This window comes from Chiloscyllium plagiosum, unplaced genomic scaffold, assembly GCF_037043375.1.
Source record: "Chiloscyllium plagiosum isolate Xiang-an unplaced genomic scaffold, Cpla_swu_hap1 HiC_scaffold_18, whole genome shotgun sequence".
Taxonomy (NCBI): domain Eukaryota; kingdom Metazoa; phylum Chordata; class Chondrichthyes; order Orectolobiformes; family Hemiscylliidae; genus Chiloscyllium; species Chiloscyllium plagiosum.
In genome coordinates, this window is record NW_028270156.1 from 39735241 (window position 1) to 39749765 (window position 14525).

Consider the following 14525-nt stretch of genomic DNA (forward strand, 5'->3'; position numbering starts at 1 on the left):
AGTGTCGTTGTGTGCGAGTGTCGGTGTGTGTGTGTGTCGTGTGTGTGAGTATCGGTGTGTGTGAGTGTCGGTGTGTGTGCGAGTGTCGGTGTGTGCGAGTGTCGGTGTATGCGAATGTCAGTGTGTGCGAATGTTCGTGTGTGTGAGTGTCGGTGTGTGCGAGTGTCGTGTGTGAGTGTCGTGTGCGAGTGTCGGTGTGCACGAGTGTCGGTGTGTGTGCGAGTGTCGGTGTGTGCAAGTGTCGTGTGCGAGTGTCGTTGTGTGCAAGTGTCCGGTGCGCGAATGTCAGTGTGCGTGAGTGTCGGGGTGTGCAAGTGTCGGTGTGTGCAAGTGTCGGTGTGAGTGTGCGAGTGTCGGTGTGTGCGACTGTCAGTGTGAGTGCGCGTGTGTCGGTGTGTGTGTGAGTGTCGGTGTGTGTGCAAGTGTCGGTGTGTGCGAATGTCGGTGTGTGTGTGTGAGGGGCTGTGCGAGTGTCGGTGTATGCGACTGTCGGTGTGTGCGACTGTCGGTGTGTGCGACTGTCGTGTGCGACTGTCAGTGTGTGCGAGTGTTGGTGTGTGCGAGTGTCAGTGTGTGCGACTGTCGGTGTGTGCGAGTGTCGTGTGCGAGTGTCATTGTGTGCAAGTGTTGGTGTGCGCGAATGTCGGTTTGCGCGTGTATCGGTGTGTGTGAGTGTTTGTGTGCGAGTGTCAGTCTGTGTGTGCAAGTGTCAGTGTGTGTGTGTGTGTGAGTGTCTGTGTGTGTGTGAGTGTGTCGGTGTGTGTGTGTGTGAGTGTGTCGGTATGTGTGTGCACGTGTGCATCAGTGTGTGTGAGAAGTTATGTGTGTGTCGGTGTGTGGGTGTGTGTGTGGGAGGTTGTGTGTATGAGTGTCGGTAAGTATGTGAGAGGTTGTGTGTGTGTCTGTGTGTCGGTATGTGTGTGCATCAGTGTGTGTGAATGTCAGTATGTTGGTCAGAAGTAGTGTGATAGTCAGTGTGTGTGTGTGTGGGTGTGTGTGAGTGGCTGTGCGAGTGTCAGTGTGTGCAAGTGTCGGTGTTTGCGACTGTCAGTGTGTGTGAGTGTCGATGTGTGTGTGAATGTCGGTGTGTGTGAGTGTCGGTGTGTGTGCGACTATCGGTGTGTGCGAGTGTCAGTGTGTGTGAGTGTCGGTGTGTGTGCAAGTGTTGGTGCTTGTGTGAGTGTCGTGTGCGAGTCCTGCTGTGTGCGATTGTCGGTGTGCACGAGTGTCGGTGCGTGTGTGTTGGGGTGTGCGAATGTCAGTGTGTGTGTGAGTGTGAGTGTGCGAGTGTCGGTGTGTGCGAGTGTCAGGTTTGTGTGAGCGTGTCAGTGTGTGTCGGTGTGAGTGTGCGAGTGTCAGTGTGTGCGGGTGTCAGTGTGTGCGAGTGTCAGGGTTTGTGTGAGCGTGTCAGTGTGTGTGTGAGTGTCGGTGTGTGCGAGTGTCGGTGTTTGTGTGAGTGTCAGTGTGTGTGTGAGTGTCGGTGTATGCGAGTGTCAGTGTGTGCGAGTGTTTGTGTGAGTGTTGGTGTGAGTGTGAGTGCCGTTGTGTGCGAGTGTTGTTATGTGCGAGTGTCGGTGTGCACGAGTGTCGGTGCGTGTGTGTTGGGGTGTGCGAGTGTCAGTGTGTGTGCGAGTGTCAGTGTGAGTGTGCGAGTGTCAGTGTGCACGAGTGTCAGTGTGTGCGAGTGTCAGGGTTTGTGTGAGCGTGTCAGCGTGTGTGTGAGTGTCGGTATGTGTGAGTGTCGGCGTGTGTGCGAGTGTCGGTGTGTGTGTGAGTGTCGTTGTGTGCAAGTGTCGCTGTGTGCGAGTGTCGGTGTGCACGAGTGTTGATGCGTATGTGTTGGGGTGTGCGAGTGTCAGTGTGTGTGCGAGTGTCGGTGTGAGTGTGCGAGTGTCAGTGTGTGCGAGTGTCGGCGTTTGTGTGAGTGTCAGTGTGTGCGATTGTCGGTGTGTGCGAGTGTCAGTGTGTGTGCAACTGTCAGTGTGTGCAAGTGTCGGTGTTTGTGTGAGTGTTGGTGTGTGTGTGTTTGAGTGTCAGTGTGTGTGTGAGTGTCTGTGTGTGTCAGTGTGTGTGTGAGTGTCTGTGTCAGTGTGTGTGTGAGTGCGTCGGTGTGTGGGTGTGTGCGTGTGCGTCAGTGTGTGTGAGAAGTTATGTGTGTGTCAGTGTATGGGTGTGTGTGCGTTTGTGTGTATGTGTGTCAGTATGTGTGTGGAAGGTTGTGTGTGAGTGCCCGTATGTATGTGAGAGTTGTGTGTGTGAGTGTCGGTATGTGTGTGAGAGGTTGTGTGTGTGTCGGTATGTGTGCGTCGGTGTGTGTGAATGTCGGTATGTGTGTCAGAAGTAGTGTGATTGTCATTGTGTGTGTGTTTGAGTGTCGGTTTGTGTGTGTGAGTATCTGTGTGTGTGAGTGTCGGAGTGTGTGTGAGTGTCAGTGTTTGTGTGAGTGTCAGTGTGTGTGTGTGAGTGTCTGTGTGTGCGTGAGAGTGTCAGTATGTGGGTGTGCGCGTGTGCATCAGTGTGTGTGAGTAGTTATGTGTGTGTCGGTGTGTGGGTGTGTGTGTGGGAGGTTGTGTGTGTGAGTGTCGGTATGTATGTGAGAAGTTGTGTTTGTCGGTGTGTCGGTATGTGTTTGTGTCAGTGTGTGTGAATGTCAGTATGTGTGTCAGAAGTAGTGTGATTGTCAGTGTGTGTCGGTGTGTGTGAGAGGCTGTGCGAGTGTCAGTGTGTGCGAGTGTCGGTGTGTTGGACTGTCAGTGTGTGCAAGTGTCAGTGTGTGCGAGTGTCGATGTGTGTGCGAGTGTCGATGTGCGTGCGAGTGTCGGTGTGTGTGTGCGACTATCGGTGTGTGCGAGTGTCGGTGTGTGTGTGCGACTATCGGTGTGTGCGAGTGTTGGTGTGTGCGAGTGTCGGTGTGTGAGAGTGTCGGGGTGTGCGAGTGTCGGTGTGTGTGCAAGTGTCAGTGTGAGTGTGCGAGTGTCAGTGTGTGTGAGTGACAGGGTTTGTGTGAGCGTGTCAGTGTGTGTGTGAGTGTCGGTGTGTGCAAGTGTCGGTGTTTGTGTGAGTGTCAGTGTGCATGCGAGTGTCAGTGTGTGTGTGTGAGTACCGGTGTGTGCGAGTGTGGGTGTTCGTGTGAGTGTCAGTGTGTGTGCGAGTGTCGGAGTGTGTGAATATCGGTGTGTGTGAGTATCAATGTGTGCGACTGTTGGTGTGTGCGAGTGTCGGCGTTTGTGTGAGTGTCAGTGTGTGCGAGTGTCGGTGTTTGTGTGAGTGTTGGTGTGTGTGTGTGTTTGAGTGTCAGTGTGTGTGTGAGTGTCTGTGTGTGTCTGTGTGTGTGAGTGTCTGTGTGTGTCAGTGTGTGTGTGAGTGCGTCGGTGTGTGGGTGTGTGCGTGTGTGTGAGAAGTTATGTGTGTGTCAGTGTGTGGGTGTGTGTGCGTTTGTGTGTATGTGTGTCAGTATGTGTGTGGGAGGTTGTGTGTGTGAGTGTCGGTATGTATGTGCGAGGTTGTGTGTGTGTGTCGGTATGTATGTGCGTCGGTGTGTGTGAATGTCGGTATGTGTGTCAGAAGTAGTGTGATTGTCATTGTGTGTGTGTGTGAGTGTCAGTGTTTGTGTGAGTGTCAGTGTGTGTGTGTGAGTGACTGGGTGTGAGTGTGCCAGTATGTGGGTGTGCGCGTGTGCATCAGTGTGTGTGAGTAGTTATGTGTGTGTCGGTGAGTGGGTGTGTATGTGGGAGGTTGTGTGTGTGAGTGTCGGTATGTATGTGAGAAGTTGTGTTTGTCGGTGTGTCGGTATGTGTTTGCGTCAGTGTGTGTGAATGTCAGAATGTGTCAGAAGTAGTGTGATTGTCAATGTGTGTCGGTGTGTGTGAGAGGCTGTGCGAGTGTCAGTGTGTGCGAGTGTCGGTGTGTTGGACTGTCAGTGTGTGCAAGTGTCAGTGTGTGCGAGTGTCGATGTCTGTGCGAGTGTCGGTGTGTGTGTGTGCGACTATCGGTGTGTGCAAGTGTCGGTGTGTGCGAGTGTCGTTGTGTGCAAGGGTCGGTGTGCATGAGTGTCGGTGCGTGTGTGTTGGGGTGTGCGCGTGTCAGTGTGTGTGCGAGTGTCGGTGTGAGTGTGCGAGTGTAGGTGTGTATGTGTGAGTGTCGGTGTGTGTGAGTGTCGGGGTGTGCGAGTGTCGGTGTGTGTGTGAGTGTCGGTGTGAGTGTGCGAGTGTCAGTGAGTGTGAGTGTCGGTGTGTGCGAGTGTCAGGGTTTGTGTGAGCATGTCAGTGTGTGTGTGAGTGTCGGTGTGTGTGTGAGTGTCGATGTGTGCAACTGTCGGTATGTGTGCAACTGTCGGTGTGTGCGAGTTTGGTGTGTGTGCGAGTGTCAGTGTGTGTGAGTGTCGGTGTGTGTGCGAATGTTGGTGTGTGCGAGTGTCGGTGTGTGTGAGTGTCGGGGTGTGCGAGTGTCGGTGTGTGTGCAAGTGTCAGTGTGAGTGTGCGAGTGTCAGTGTGTGTGAGTGACAGGGTTTGTGTGAGCGTGTCAGTGTGTGTGTGAGTGTCGGTGTGTGTGCGAGTGTCGGTGTGTGAGAGTGTCGGGGTGTGCGAGTGTCGGTGTGTGTGCAAGTGTCAGTGTGAGTGTGCGAGTGTCAGTGTGTGTGAGTGACAGGGTTTGTGTGAGCGTGTCAGTGTGTGTGTGAGTGTCGGTGTGTGCAAGTGTCGGTGTTTGTGTGAGTGTCAGTGTGCATGCGAGTGTCAGTGTGTGTGTGTGAGTACCGGTGTGTGCGAGTGTGGGTGTTCGTGTGAGTGTCAGTGTGTGTGCGAGTGTCGGAGTGTGTGAATATCGGTGTGTGTGAGTATCAATGTGTGCGACTGTTGGTGTGTGCGAGTGTCGGCGTTTGTGTGAGTGTCAGTGTGTGCGAGTGTCGGTGTTTGTGTGAGTGTTGGTGTGTGTGTGTGTTTGAGTGTCAGTGTGTGTGTGAGTGTCTGTGTGTGTCTGTGTGTGTGAGTGTCTGTGTGTGTCAGTGTGTGTGTGAGTGCGTCGGTGTGTGGGTGTGTGCGTGTGTGTGAGAAGTTATGTGTGTGTCAGTGTGTGGGTGTGTGTGCGTTTGTGTGTATGTGTGTCAGTATGTGTGTGGGAGGTTGTGTGTGTGAGTGTCGGTATGTATGTGCGAGGTTGTGTGTGTGTGTCGGTATGTATGTGCGTCGGTGTGTGTGAATGTCGGTATGTGTGTCAGAAGTAGTGTGATTGTCATTGTGTGTGTGTGTGAGTGTCAGTGTTTGTGTGAGTGTCAGTGTGTGTGTGTGAGTGACTGGGTGTGAGTGTGCCAGTATGTGGGTGTGCGCGTGTGCATCAGTGTGTGTGAGTAGTTATGTGTGTGTCGGTGAGTGGGTGTGTATGTGGGAGGTTGTGTGTGTGAGTGTCGGTATGTATGTGAGAAGTTGTGTTTGTCGGTGTGTCGGTATGTGTTTGCGTCAGTGTGTGTGAATGTCAGAATGTGTCAGAAGTAGTGTGATTGTCAATGTGTGTCGGTGTGTGTGAGAGGCTGTGCGAGTGTCAGTGTGTGCGAGTGTCGGTGTGTTGGACTGTCAGTGTGTGCAAGTGTCAGTGTGTGCGAGTGTCGATGTCTGTGCGAGTGTCGGTGTGTGTGTGTGCGACTATCGGTGTGTGCAAGTGTCGGTGTGTGCGAGTGTCGTTGTGTGCAAGGGTCGGTGTGCATGAGTGTCGGTGCGTGTGTGTTGGGGTGTGCGCGTGTCAGTGTGTGTGCGAGTGTCGGTGTGAGTGTGCGAGTGTAGGTGTGTATGTGTGAGTGTCGGTGTGTGTGAGTGTCGGGGTGTGCGAGTGTCGGTGTGTGTGTGAGTGTCGGTGTGAGTGTGCGAGTGTCAGTGAGTGTGAGTGTCGGTGTGTGCGAGTGTCAGGGTTTGTGTGAGCATGTCAGTGTGTGTGTGAGTGTCGGTGTGTGTGTGAGTGTCGATGTGTGCAACTGTCGGTATGTGTGCAACTGTCGGTGTGTGCGAGTTTGGTGTGTGTGCGAGTGTCAGTGTGTGTGAGTATCGGTGTGTGTGCGAATGTTGGTGTGTGTGAGTGTCGGAGTGTGCGAATGTTGGTGTGTGTGCGACTGTCAGTGTGTGTGAGTGTCGGTGTGTGTGCGAGTGTCAGTGTATGTGTGAGTGTCAGTGTGTGTGAATATCGGTGTGTGCGAGTGTCGGTGTGAGCGAGTGTCGGTGTGAGTGCGAGTGTCGTTGTGTGCAAGTGTCGAGGTGTGCGAGTTTCGGTGTGTGTGCGAGTGTCACTGTGAGTGTGCGAGTGTTGTTGTGTTCGAGTGTCAGTGTGTGTGTGTCGATGTGTGTGCGAGTGTTGATGTGTGTGCGAGTGTCGGTGTGTGTGCCGGTATGTGTGCGACTTTTGGTATGTGTGCGACTGTTGTTGTGTGTGTGACTGTCGGTTTGTGTGTGAGTGTCGGTGTGTGTGAGAGCGTCGGTGTGTGTGCGACTGTCGGTATGTGTGCGACTGTCAGCGTGTGTGCGACTGTCAGTGCATGTGTGAGTGTCGGTGTGTGTGTGTCGGTGTGAGTGAGAGGCTGTGCGAGTGTCAGTGTGTGCGAGTATCGGTGTGTGTGAGTGTCGGTGCGTGCAAGTGTCAGTGTGTGTGAGTGTCACTGTGTGTGCGAGTGTCAGTGTGTGTGCGACTGTTGGTGTGTATGCAACTGTCGGTGTGTGCGAGTGTCAATGCGTGTGCGACTGTCGGGATGTGCGAGTATTGGTGTGTGTGCGACATTCGGGGTGTGCGTCTGTTGGTGTGTGTGTGTGTCGGTGTGTGTGCGATTGTCAGTGTGTGCGACTGTCGTTGTGTGTGAGCGTCAGTGTGTGTGCGACTGTCAGTGTGTGCAAGTGTTGGTGTGTGTACGAGTGTCGGTGTGTGTAAGAGTGTCGGTGTGTTCAAGTGTTGGTGTGTGTGCGACTGTTGGGGTGTGTGAGTGTCAGTGTGCATGTGAGTATCGATGTGTGTGAGTGTCGGTGTGTGCGAGTGTTGGTGTGTGCAAGTGTTGGTGTGTGTGCGAGTGTCGATGTGTGTATGAGTATCGGTGTGTGTGAGTATTAGTGTGTGCGAGTGTCGGTGTGTTTGTGAGTGTAGGTGTGTGAGTGTCAGTGTGTGTGAGTGTCGGTGTGTGTGCGAGTGTCAGTGTGTGTGAGTGTCGGTGTATGTGTGAGTGTCAGTGTGTGCGACTGTCGGTGTGTGTGAGTATCGGTGTATGCAAGTGTCGCTGTGTGTGTGAGTGTCAGTGTGTGCGAGTGTTGGTGTTGTGCAACTGTCGGGGAGTATGAGTGACGGTGTGTGTGTGGGTATCGGTGTGTGTGAGTGTCGGTGTGTACGAGTGTTGGTGTGTGCAATTGTTGGTGTGTGTGCGATTGTCCGTGTGTGTGCAAGTGTCGGTGTGTGTGTGAGTATCGGTGTGTGTGAGTATCAGTGTGTGCGAGTGACAGTTTGTGTGCGACTGTTGGTGTGTGTGCAACTGTTGGTGTGTGCGAGTGTCAATGCGTGTGCGACTGTCGGGATGTGCGAGTATTGGTGTGTGTGCGACATTCGGGGTGTGCGTCTGTTGGTGTGTGTGTGTGTCGGTGTGTGTGTGATTGTCAGTGTGTGTGCGACTGTTGGTGTGTGTGAGTGTCGGTGTGTGTGTGACTGTTTGTGTGTGCAAGTGTTGGTGTGTGTACGAGTATCGGTGTGTGTACGAGTGTCGGTGTGTTCAAGTGTTGGTGTGTGTGCGACTGTCGGGGTGTGTGAGTGTCAGTGTGCATGTGAGTATCGGTGTGTGTGAGTGTCGGTGTGTACGAGTGTTGGTGTGTGCAAGTGTTGGTGTGTGTATGAGTATCGGTGTGTGTGAGTATTAGTGTGTGCGAGTGTCGATGTGTGTATGAGTATCGGTGTGTGTGAGTATTAGTGTGTGCGAGTGTCGATGTGTGTATGAGTATCGGTGTGTGTGAGTATTAGTGTGTGCGAGTGTCGGTGTGTGTGTGAGTGTAGGTGTGTGAGTGTCAGTGTGTGTGAGTGTCAGTGTGTGTGCGAGTGTCAGTGTGTGTGAGTGTCGGTGTATGTGTGAGTGTCGGTGTGTGCGACTGTCGGTGTGTGTGGGTATCGGTGTGTGCAAGTGTCGCTGTGTGTGTGAGTGTCAGTGTGTGCGAGTGTTGGTGTTGTGCGACTGTCGGGGAGTGTGAGTGACGGTGTGTGTGTGGGTATCGGTGTGTGTGAGTGTCGGTGTGTACGAGTGTTGGTGTGTGCAATTGTTGGTGTGTGTGCGATTGTCCGTGTGTGTGCGAGTGTCGGTGTGTGTGTGAGTATCGGTGTGTGTGAATATCAGTGTGTGCGAGTGTCGGTGTGTGCGAGTGTCGGTGCTTCCAAGTGTCGGTGTTTGTGTGAGTGTCGCTGTGTTCAGGTGTGTGTGTGTTTGAGTATCGGTGTGTGTGTGTGACTGTGTGTGTGTGAGTGTCGGAGTGTGTGTGTGTGAGAGTGTCAGTGTTTGTGTGAGTGTCAGTGTGTGTGTGTGTCGGTGTGTGGGTGCGTGTGTTTGAGTGTCGGTGAGTGTGTGTGAGTGTCTGTGTGTTTGAGTGTCAGAGTGTGTTTGTCTGTGTTGGTGTGTGTGTGAGTGTGTCAGTGTGTGCATGTGCGTCAGTGTGTGTGAGAAGTTATGTGTGTCTCAATGTGTGGGTGCGTGTGCATCAGTGTGTGTGTGGGGGAGGTTGTGCGTGTGTGAGTGTCGGTATGTATGTGAGAAGTTGTGTGTGTGTCGGTATATGTGTGCGTCAGTGTGTGTGAATGATGGTATGTGTGTCAGAAGTTGTGTGACTGTTAGTGTGTGTGTGTGAGTGTTGGTGTGTGTGAGAGGCTGTGCGAGTGTCAGTGTGTGCGAGTGTTGGTGTGCGCAAGTTTCAGTGTGTGAGTGTCAATGTGTGTGTGAGTGTCGGTGTGTGTGCAACTGTCAGTGTGTGCGAGTGCCAGTGCGTGTGCGACTGACGGGATGTGCGAGTATCGGTGTGTGTGCGACTGTCGGGGTGTGTGAGTGTCGGTGTGTGTGGGACTGTTGGAGTGTGCGAGTGTCGGTGTGTGTGAGTGTCGGTGTTTGTGAGTGTCGGTGTGTGCGAGTGTCGGTGTGTGCGAGTGTCAGTGTGTGTGCGACTGTCGGGATGTGTATGCAACTGTCGGTGTGTGCGAGTGTCGATGCGTGTGCGACTGTCAGGATGTGCGAGTATCGGTGTGTGTGCGACTGTCGGGGTGTGTGTGTGTCGGTGTGTGTGTGAGTGTCGGTGTGTGTGCAATTGTTGGTGTGTGCGCGACTGTCAGTGTTTGTGCGACTGTCGGTGTGTGTGAGTGTCGGTGTGTGTGCGACTGTCAGTGTGTGCAAGTGTTGGTGTGTGTGCGAGTGTCAGTGTGTGCGAGTGTCAGTGTATGTGTGAGTGTCGGTGTGTGCGAGTGTCAGTGTGTTTGAGTGTCGGTGTGTGTGCGAGTGTCGGTGTGTGTGAGTGTCGGTGTATGTGTGTGCGACTGTCGGTGTGCGCAAGTGTCAGTGTGTGTGAGTGTCGATGTGTGTGCGAGTGTCAGTGTATGTGCAACTGTCAGTGTGTGCGACTGACAGGATGTGTGAGTATCGGTATGTGTGCGACTGTCGGGGTGTGCGAGTGTCGGTGTGTGTGTGAGTGTCAGTGTGTGTGCAACTGGCTGTGTGTGCGAGTGTCAGTGTGTGTGTGAGTGTCGGTGTGTGCGAGTGTCGGTGTGTGCGAGTGTCGGTGTGTGTGCGACTGTTAGAGTGTGCGAGTGTCGGTGTGTGTGAGTGTCGGTGTTTTTGAGTATCAGTGTGTGCGAGTGTCGGTGTGCGCGAGTGTTTGTGTGGGTGTCGGTGTTTTTGAGTATCAGTGTGCGCGAATGTCAGTGTGCGCGAGTGTCGGTGTTTGTGTGAGTATCAGTGTTTGTGTGAGTGTTGGTGTGTGCAAGTGTCGGTGTGTGTGAGTATCGGTGTGTGCGAGTGTCGGTGTGTGTGTGTGAGTATCAGTGTGTGCGTGTGTCGGTGTGTGTGCGACTGTCAGTGTGCGTGCAAGTGTCGTTGTGTGCGAGTGTCGATGTGTGTGTGTTGGTGTGTGCGGGAGTGTATGTGTGTTTGAGTGTCGGTGTGTGTGTGTGAATGTCAGTGTGTGTGTGCCTGTGTCATTGTGTGGGTGTGTGCGTGTGCGTCAGTGTGTGTGAGAAGTTATGTGTGTGTCGGGATGTGGGTGTGTGTGTGCGTTGGTGTGTATGTGTGTCAGTATGTGTGTGGGAGGTTGTGTGTGTGTGTGAGTGTCGGTATGTATGTGAGAAATTGTGTGTGTGTCAGTGTGTCGGTATGTGTGTGCATCGGTGTGTGCGAATGTCAATATGTGTGTCAGACGTAGTGTGATTGTCAGTGTGTGTGTGAGTGTCGGTGTGTGTGAGAGGCTGTGCGAGTGTCAGTGTGTGCTAGTATCAGTGTGTGCGAGTGTCGGTGTATGCAAGTGTCAGTGTGTGTGAGTGTCGAAGTATGTGCGAGTGTCGGTGTGTGCGAGTGTCGGTGTGTGCGAGTGTCGGTGTGTTCAAGTGTTGGGGTGTGTGTGACTGTCGGGGTGTGCGCGACTGTCGGGGTGTGCGAGTGCCAGTGTGTGTGTGAGTATCGGTGTGTGAGTATCGGTGTGTGTGTGTGTGATTGTTGGTGTGTGTGCAAGTGTCGGTGTGTGTGAGTGTCAGTGTGTGTGTGAGAGTCGGTGTGTGTGAGTGTTGGTGTGTGTGCGACTGTCGGGGTGTGTGAGTGTCGGTGTGTGTGTGAGTATCGGTGTGTGTGTGTGTCTGTGTATGTGTGAGTGTCGGTGTGCGTGACTGTCGGTGTGCGCAAGTGTCAGTGTGTGCAAGTGTTGGTGTGTGTGCGAGTGTCGGTGTATGTGTGAGTGTCGGTGTGTGCGAGTGTCAGTGTGTTTGAGTGTCGGTGTGTGTGCGAGTGTCGGTGTGTGTGAGTGTCGGTGTATGTGTGAGTGTCGGTGTGCGCGACTGTTGGTGTGCGCAAGTGTCAGTGTGTGTGAGTGTCGATGTGTGTGTGAGTGTCAGTGTATGTGCAACTGTCAGTGTGTGTGAGTGTCGGTGTGTGTGCGACTGTCAGTGTGTGCGACTGTCAGTGTGTGTGTGAGTGTTGGTGTGTGCGAATGTCGGTGTGTGTGTGAGTGTCGATGTGTGCGAGTGTCGGTGTGTGCGAGTGTCGGTGTGTGTGCGACTGTTAGAGTGTGCGAGTGTCGGTGTGTGTGAGTGTCGGTGTTTTTGAGTATCAGTGTGTGCGAGTGTCGGTGTGTGCGAATGTCAGTGTGTGCGAGTGTCGGTGTTTGTGTGAGTATCGGTGTTTGTGCGAGTGTTGGTGTGTGCAAGTGTCGGTGTGTTTGTGTGAGTATCGGTGTGTGCGAGTGTCGGTGTGTGTGTGTGAGTATCAGTGTGTGCGTGTGTCGGTGTGTGTGCGACTGTCAGTGTGCGTGCAAGTGTTGTTGTGTGCGAGAGTTGGTGTGTGTGTGTTGGTGTGTGCGGGAGTGTATGTGTGTTTGAGTGTCGGTGTGTGTGAGTGTCAGTGTGTGTGTATCTGTGTCAGTGTGTGGGAGTGTGCGTGTGCGTCAGTGTGTGTGAGAAGTTATGTGTGTGTCGGGGTGTGGGTGTGTGTGTGCGTTGGTGTGTATGTGTGTCAGTATGTGTGTGGGAGGTTGTGTGTGTGTGAGTGTCGGTATGTATGTGAGAAATTGTGTGTGTGTCAGTGTGTCGGTATGTGTGTGCATCGGTGTGTGCGAAAGTCAATATGTGTGTCAGACGTAGTGTGATTGTCAGTGTGTGTGTGAGTGTTGGTGTGTGTGAGAGGCGGTGCGAGTGTCAGTGTGTGCGAGTATCGGTGTGTGCGAGTGTCGGTGTATGCAAGTGTCAGTGTGTGTGTGTCGAAGTATGTGCGAGTGTCGGTGTGTGTGTGTGTGTGAGTGTCAGTGTGTGTGCGACTGTCGGGGTGCGTGTGCGACTGTCGGTGTGTTCGAGTGTCGGTGTGTGTGTGAATGTCGATGTGTGTGTGAGTATCAGTGCATGTGAGTATCAGTGCGTGTGAGTGTCAGTGTGCGCAAGTGTCGGTGTTTGTGTGAGTGTTGGTGTGTGCGGGTGTGTGTGTTTGACTGTCGGTGTGTGTGTATGAGCATTGGTTTGTGTGCGACTGTCGGCGTGTGCGAGTGTCGGTATGTGCGTGTGTCGGTGTGTGAGTGTCAGTGTGTGCGAGTGTTGGGGTGTGTGCGAGTGTCGGTGTGTGAGTGCCGGTGTGTGTGTGAATATCGGTGTGTGCGAGTATCGGTGTGTGTGAATATCGGCGTGTGCGAGTGTCGGCGTGTGCGAGTATCGGTGTGTGCGAGTGTCGGTGTGTGCAAGTGTCAGTGTGTGAGTGTCGAAGTATGTGTGTGAGTGTCGGTGTGTGTGCGACTGTCGGGGTGTGTGTGCAACTGTTGGTGTGTGCGAGTGTCGGTGCATGTGCAACTGTCGGGATGTACAAATATCGGTGTGTGTACGACTGTCAGGGTGTGCGAGTGTCAGTGTGTGTATGAGTGTCAGTGTGTGTGCAACTGTCAGTGTGTGCGACTGTCGGTGTGTGTGTGTGAGCATCAGTTTTTGTGCGACTGTCGGGGTGTGCGAGTGTCGGTGTGTGCAAGTGTCGGTGTGTGTGAGTGTCAGTGTGTGTGTGAATATCGGTGTGTGTGAGTATCGGTGTGTTCAAGTGTTGGGGTGTGTGCGACTGTCGGGTGTGCACGACTGTCGGGGTGTGCACGACTGTCAGGGTGTGTGAGTGCCAGTGTGTGTGTGAGTATCGGTGTGTGAGTATCGGTGCGTGTGTGTGCGAGTGTCGGTGTGTGTGCGAGTGTCGGTGTGTGTGAGTGTCAGTGTGTGTGTGGGTGTCAGTGTGTGCGAGTGTTGGTGTGTGTGCGACTGTCGGGGTGTGTGAGTGTCGGTGTGTGAGTATCGGTGTGTGTGTGTGTCAGTGTGCACGAGTGTTGGTGTGTGCAACTATCAGTGTGTGCGAGTGTCGGTGTGTGCGAGTGTCAGTGTGTGCGAGTGTTGGTGTGTGTACAAGTGTCGATGTGTGTGATAGCGTCAGTGTGTGTGCAACTGTCAGGGTGTGCGAGAGTCGGTGTTTGTGTGAGTGTCGGTGTGAGCGAGTGTCGGTGTGTGTGCGAGTATCGGTGTGTGTGAGTGTCGGTGTGTGCGAGTGTCGGTGCGTGCGAGTGTCGGTGTGTGTGTGAGTGTCGGTGTGTGCGAGTGTTGATGTGTGCGCGACTGTCGGTATGTGTGTGAGTGTCGGTGTGTGTGTGAGTATCAGTGCGTGTGCGTATCAGTGTGTGTGAGTGTCGGTGTGTGCAAGTGTCGGTGTTTGTGTGAGTGTTGGTGTCTGCGGGTGTGTGTGTTTGACTGTCGGGGTGTGCGCAACTGTCGGGGTGTGTTTGACTGTCGGGGTGTGCGCGACTGTCGGGGTGTGCGAGTGCCAGTGTGTGTGAGTATAGGTGTGTGAATATCGGTGTGTGTGTGTTTGCGAGTGTTGGTGTGTGTGCGAGTGTCGGTGTGTGTGAGTGTCAGTGTGTGTGTGAGTGTCGGTGTGTGCGAGTGTTGGTGTGTGTGCAACTGTCGGGGTGTGTGAGTGTCAGTGTGTGTGTGAGTATCGGTGTGTGTGTGTCGGTGTGCGCGAGTGTTGGTGTGTGCAACTGTCAGTGTGTGCAAGTGTCGGTATGTGCGAGTGTCGGTGTGTGCGAGTGTTGGTGTGTGTGTACAAGTGTCGATGTGTATGTGAGCGTCAGTGTGTGTGCAACTGTCGGGGTGTGCGAGAGTCGGTGTTTGTGTGAGTGTCGGTGTGAGCGAGTGTCGGTGTGTGTGCGAGTGTTGGTGTGTGCGACTGTCAGTGTGTGCGAGTGTCGGTGTGTGTGAGTATCGGTGTTTGTGTGAGTATCGGTGTTTGTGCGAGTGTTGGTGTGTGTGTGTGAGTATCGGTGTGTGCGAGTGTCAGTGTGTGTGTGTGAGTATCAGTGTGTGCGTGTGTCGGTGTGTGTGCGACTGTCAGTGTGCGTGCAAGTGTTGTTGTGTGCGAGTGTTGGTGTGTGTGTGTCGGTGTGTGCGTGTGCGTCAGTGTGTGTGAGAAGTTATGTGTGTGTCGGGGTGTGGGTGTGTGTGTGCGTTGGTGTGTATGTGTGTCAGTATGTGTGTGGGAGGTTGTGTGTGTGTGAGTGTCGGTATGTATGTGAGAAATTGTGTGTGTGTCAGTGTGTCGGTATGTGTGCATCGGTGTGTGCGAATGTCAATATGTGTGTCAGACGTAGTGTGATTGTCAGTGTGTGTGTGAGTGTTGGTGTGTGTGAGTATCGGTGTGTGCGAGTGTCGGTGTATGCAAGTGTCAGTGTGTGTGTGTCGAAGTATGTGCGAGTGTCGGTGTGTGTGTGTGTGAGTGTCAGTGTGTGTGCGACTGTCGGGGTGCATGTGCGACTGTCGGTGTGTGCGAG